This window comes from Apis dorsata, unplaced genomic scaffold, assembly GCF_000469605.1.
Source record: "Apis dorsata unplaced genomic scaffold, Apis dorsata 1.3 scaffold_575, whole genome shotgun sequence".
Taxonomy (NCBI): Eukaryota; Metazoa; Arthropoda; class Insecta; order Hymenoptera; family Apidae; genus Apis; species Apis dorsata.
This window is the reverse complement of record NW_006263785.1, coordinates 163,818-170,830: the sequence shown is the minus strand read 5'-3', so window position 1 is coordinate 170,830 and position 7,013 is coordinate 163,818. Positions and strand designations below refer to the sequence as shown.

The window sequence follows — 7,013 nt, the reverse complement described above, 5'->3', positions numbered from 1 at the left end:
CTTTTTTCTTATTCTCTATAAACATTCTATTTTTTTTTATTCTCTACAAAATGTAATTTAAATTTCATAAAAAAAAAGATTTACAATCATTTTTTCTTCTGTAATTATTAATATTATGTATATATATATATAAATATCGTAGCACAATAAAAATTATTTTTATATAAAAATTATTTTATATAAAATAAATACTTATAGAAAACATAGAAAAAATTACTATAAATATAATAAGGAAATTGATCGAAAGATTATTGTGTTTAATACAAGCAATATGTAATTATTATTAATATCTATTATCTCGTCAAAGATACATTGAAACATGTTTAATTATATCTAATCTTAAGATAAGGAATTATTAGAATAAGAATAATTTAAATAAATAATTCTGTAATTTTAAACATAAAACATCACGTAAAAAAATAATAAAGTAATCACGATATTAGATGTTTCAATAATATTTATAACAATATTTTATTGATGTTACAGATTTTATATCCGAATTAAAAATTTTGAATGATAATTTATCAAATTTATCAAATGGATGATTTCCATTATAGCATGCATTATTTATGCATGCATTATTTCTTCATATTATAAAATTATATAATAAATAGATATATTATATAATATATAAAATTATATATTTATATAATAAAAAAATAGAAGTTTAATTTCATGATTTTTTTTAACACTAATCTGAGCAATTATTTATTTTTTTTTATTTTATTTATTTTATTTTCTTATTTCGTAATGATTAATTTCACCTACTCTAAAATGTAGATATTAAGTGCATAAAGAAGCATATTCTCAATGATTTGAAAAACACATTAATTATAAATTAAAAAATAAAATTTTAGAGAAAAATCAATTAGCATTTTCTTGAATTTTTCCCCAACACATCGATGTTATCGGTAGAGATGACAACTTGGTTAGGAAAAGAAATTTAAATTTGATTGGTTATTTCTAATAAATTCGATACATTCATAAAAATAGGTTGAAACATAATGCCTCATACTTCAAAATAACAGTCAAGAAATAAGAATGAGAGATATGAAAAGTAATATATGTATAATTACGATATCATAATTTATATTTTACAATATATTTTGAAAAAATTTATATTTTGAATATATAAGTATTGCTGTTCTAATTATAAATCATTTTTAATGAATTCAATATATTGCGAATAAGAATTAATGCATTGAACTTATTTAAATAAAAATTAATGTTTTAAACTTATTTAAATAGATTATAATAATTGTATTACTAATATAATAAGATTATAATAATGAATTATAATTATTAAGAAATTAATAATCAATAATGATAATATATAATGTCTCATACTCCAAAATAATATCACATTGTTCAACAAATTTTAATTTTTTTTTATTTTTTTATAATTTTCAATTTAGATATTTAAAGATTTTAATGTGCTGAATACGAATCTGTAAATCATTTTCTTCTAAAAGCCATTTTTTTTTTTTTTGAAAAAATCATTTTTAAAGAAAGATCGCAATTTTTCAACTTTAGAAATGTTTTGTACTTTTAATAATAGTTATTTAATAGTTGTTTTTGATATGAAATGATTCTCCGAATAAGATACAAATAATTGTTAAGTTATAAATATCTAAATATATTTAAAAAATAATATAAAATAATCAAAGTTGAATGGAGATTGAATACATTTTTGTTCATATTTTTTATTTGTTTTAAAAAATTTAAGAAAAAATTTAATTATACTATACGATAAAGCAATTTTTTTTTTTTTTTAGCGAAAGCATCAAGAAAACATATAAAACATCATTATTTATTTTATTATCATTATAGAAGCGAGATAAAACGCATGATGGCATTACTCAATAATAGCAATTGTTTCGTCATGATTTCTATCTTTATCATGTACATAAATGGTACATAAATGTACATAATTGTCATCAAATGTATTTTTTATTTATATTAATGTGAAGAATTTAATTCAATTTTTTTTCAATTTTAATTTAATTTAATTTAATAAGATATATTATTCGCATAAGACAATAAATAATTATTTAAAATATCAACTATATCAATTATAATATATTGATTTATGATTCCATTTATATAATAAATTGAATTTAGCGATTTATGATCATTTCTGCCCAAATTATAATGAAGCTATAATTTTTTTTAACAATAATATCGATTATTTAAAAGAATAATAAAAAGTTTATTTCACTGATGAATCAAAATTTAAATTGTTTTGGTTCAGAAATAAAATTTATTGTTAAAAATATAATAATAAATTTAGAAATTAATAAATATAAATTAATTTTTATCGATAAATATCATCAACTTAATATTATCGAATTTAGAAAATGTTAGAAAAAATATTTTCATTAGATATCAATATGTAATTCATTTTTGTAATTCATTAGTTAGAGCATTATAATTGGGGTACATAATCGTTTTTATCTCTTACTTTGTTTTTTTTTTGCAATTATACTTTTTTTAAAATGATAATAACTGTAAAAATAATATATCTAAATAATATATTATATACAAGAAAAATAAAAAAAATTTCTATTTTTAATAATAATTTTTCTTAATAGAGAAAATTCTTGTAATTTTTATGTCTTACTTCAAACTATAGTATACTGTTAGTATCAGAAACTGTTACAATTACAATTATAAAAAAATATAATTAATAATCATTATTATACATAACAATATATAATAATATAATAATGCAAAATATTTTGATTACAAATAACAAATATTATGATAAGAATTGTGATAAGAATTGTTTTTGTTATTAATCGTACGATAATCGATAATTGATAACAATCTTGCTAATAATAAGAATTTTATCAAAAAAAAAAGTTTCAAATAAAATAAAGATTATTAGATTTAATATATTAAATAACAAAAAATTAATATAATCATTCATTTAAAAAAGGAAATTTTTTTATTGAATTATATAATAAACCCCGAAAAAACATTTTAACTACGACGAAAATATAATTAAGAAATAATAATAATATTTTTATTATATTAATAGAGATGTTATCTATACAATACAATAGAATATTTATTATTCCCTATCTTTATTTCTAAGTTTTACTATCATTTTATTTTTTTTCATTCTTTCAATAATCAGACTTTTCATGATACTTTTAAATAAGAAAGACGAAAAAAATTGCCAATTGAAAATAATTCACAATTGTTTGTGAAAGTAAATAATAGATAGCTTGTAAACAGTTTACGTAAAAACAAGAAAAAGAATTTTTTAAAAAGATTTTAGATAAAATATTTTATAAAATAGTATAAACACTATAAAATAATGTACATTGTAAAATCAGCAACAATATTTATTTCATAATTATAAATGAATTAATTACATATAAATCAGTGATAACATATTTAGTCTCGTTTTAATCAGAATAATGGTATTAAAAGATTATTAAAAGATTCATTATAGATTTGAAGAATACATTGATTTTTATCATTTTTCAATAATTTTATTCTAAACTTTTAGAATTCTATTATAATAAGTATGATATATAAATAAATATTTACTACGTTTATAAAGTACAGATTTTCATGATTTTTTTAAATTAAAAATTATTTGATGTTAACATTTTATTCAAAAAATTATTCAAAACATGTAATTCAAAAAATTATGAAAATTGAAGACATAAGAGAGTCAGATAATAATATCACATAATAGTGTTAGATATATATACCTGATATTGACAAAATATAAAATTAAATATTTTGAAGTTAATCTATATATTTTTTTTTATTTCAAATATTTTATTTCGAATAATAATGTTTTGTTAATCTTTTAGCCAACAGTCAGGTAACTCTTAAATAAAAAACTTAAATTTTTTGAATTATTCCTCTATCACCAATAAATTTTCTAATATAATATTAAAAATCAATTAGAATTATTTATACACTTCTATTATATCATATTTTTTATCAATGAGAAAATTTATGATCTCCATTATATATATATATCAATTTGACAGATGAAACTATGCAATTAATTTAACTATGCTTAATAATTTTAAAGAATTAAATTTTAAGAGATTTTACATTTTTTAAGAGATAACATTGAATTTTTATCTTTAATTTTGTTTAAATTAATCAATATGTTGGATATATATTTTTGATTTTTATTTAAAAATAATTAACAAAAACAAATACAATAAAAATAAAAAATTTTATTATTTTTAGCAAGCATCTATTTTCACTTATAATATTTCATTTTAATTTGTTATTATTGGAAATATTGTAAAAATTATTTAATATAATGTATGTACAATGCTATATTTTTGAATGATACAAAGGTACATAATAAAATTGACAATGATAGAAAAAAATTATTAAATTCGTTAAAAAAATATTTTGTAATTAGAAAACGTTAAAAAAGATTTGAAGCACTTTAAAGGTTTACTTGAATAAATTTTTAAGATTTCAAAACTTGCAATTACAAATATATATTCTTAAAAAATTCTAATATGTCGAATCATTTATAGATTATCTAATATTAATTAATATTAATAGATATATAATTAAACAAAATCTGTGAATAAATTCGTCAAATATTAATTATAGAAAAATATAATAAAAAAATAAATTGGAAAACGATATATAAAATCTTATAAGATATTAGTTATTCTAAAATATCACTTGAAAAAGTATATATTAGCAAAATTAATCAAAACAGCATCTAAAATTCACAAAGAAATTTTTAAATAAAAATAATAATTTCTCCAATAAAATTTTATTCTCTGACAAAGCTAAATTTATTTTCAAGTTAGATAGCCGGATATTATGAAAGAAACATAATAAGTTAAATTTAAAAAATCTTTAAGATAGTCAAATATTTATTTATAGTCAAACATTTGTAACATGTGTTTATCTTAACTTGAAAAATTAAGATTTCCTTTTAAGAAATCAAAAACTAAAACTTAAAATTTAAATATTTTCAAACAAAATTTAAAGAAAAATACAAAAAATTAAAAATTTTTAAATTATTTTCAAGATAATATATCTGCATAATATAATACTTGTAAAATATAGAGAATGTTAGTATATTCGTGAAAAATGTTTTCTTCAAATATTCTTTTCTATATTTTACAAATCAAAATAAACATAAAAATTAATATACAAAAATGTCGATTGAAGTTATTATTTACTTATTTAAGTTATAAACAATTTAAGTTTACGTTAGATGAAAATAGAATGCGGTAGTATAACCAAAATAAAGTAGTCTCACTTTATTTCCGTTTCGTTCATTTAAATTATAATAAATTTAAATTGTTTATAATTTAATAAATAAGCAATTAGACCTCAACCGACATTTTTTATATCAACTTAAATTATTAATTAATTATATATTATATATTATATTATACCAACTTAAATCGACATTATACCGACATTAACTTTTGATTTTTAAAATCAACTTTTCAAAGTTGCTTATGAATATATTGTACAATTCGATAATGGATTATTTAAAAAATTCTACATGTTTTAAATAATCCATATAAACATATGCCCAAATTCTGATCTATATTTCATAAAATATTCGAATATTTTGAATAAATTAGAATTAAGTTAAAAAATAATTTTAAGAAGATAAAATCAATAATAATTTTACAAAGATTAATTGATCCATCGAATCTAAATTAAAAATTAAAAGTATTCTACAAAATGTTAAATTGTAAATTAAAATAAATTTTTATTATAGTTGTATATATTTTTTTATATTATTACTATTTTATTATTATTATTTATTGATTTGAATTTCCAGTTATTGTAAAAATAAGATATGCATTAAAATTAGAAATAAGATAATAAATAAAAAATACAGATAATAAACGAAAGAAAGAAATCGCATGATTAGTGTCTAGATTCTAGATAAACAAGATAAGATTTTGCAAAGATTATGTTCATAATTATTTGTTAAAATAATAAAGTGAAAAAAAATGAAAAAAATGTAAATATTATCAGTTAAAATATAATATTTATAAATAATGAGAAATTTATGAGATCACATCATATATACTTTTAGACTTATGTAAAAACGTATTTTTTTTTTATTCCGACAAAGCGTGATAATCATGGAATTTATTTAATAAAGCAAGATATTTTCAATATTGTTAGTTTATTTAATAATATGGTTACTTTGATAATACTATTACTTCTGCATATTTAGTTCATTGATCTCTTTGTGAATAGATATTACATTACTATAAAAAGACATAATCGGATTAAAGTTACGTGAAAATGACATAGCATTTCAAGATATTTATCATATCATTCTTTATATCAGCTATTAGACTCATCAATTTATCGATATCAAAAATCGACATATTGAAACAATTAATATTTTTTTTTTACTACAAAATATATAATTTCCTTTTTCTTTTTTTTATTTAAATCTTAAGTGAAAATTAAAGAGATTTAAAATTTATCTTATATATCAAATTAATAATAATTAAATGTAATAATAGAGCGTCAATTATTCGAATCTTGATTATTCGAATTAATATTATATCATTTTCATCGTCACTCTTAAAACTAGTGGAAATGATAAAATACGATAAAATAATTAATGTATAAATTACATATAGTTTGCGTTTATATTACGCACATACATTACGTTAGTTCGAATAATTAACGCTCTAATATATCCTTATTTATTGATTATAATAAAGGTAAATAAAAAACTTGTCGAAATAATGCGATTTAAATGTTTGGGATTTTTAAACTAATTTAAATGTTTGGAAACATAAAATCGCAAAAAATCCATAGAAAAATTAATATTAATTAATCTTAAAATAGAATCTTCGTTTTTTAAAATTAGATATGTGTGAATATATAATAATATTTACTGAATTTAAATATATTAATCAGAATGGAAAGTTCTCATAAATTTTAGACATTGTATAAGTTCAATATTATTTGTCTATTAGTGCTGTTAAAAAAATTTACTATTTAATGTTACTATATATACTATA

General features: G+C 17.2%; 1 protein-coding gene across 1 annotated transcript in view; it reads right to left on the bottom strand.

Annotated features, from left to right (window-relative positions):
* LOC102677221 (elongation of very long chain fatty acids protein 6-like) overlaps window positions 1-7,013 on the bottom strand; it is a 75,843-nt gene that overhangs the window by 3,254 nt on the left and 65,576 nt on the right. The window lies entirely within an intron of this gene.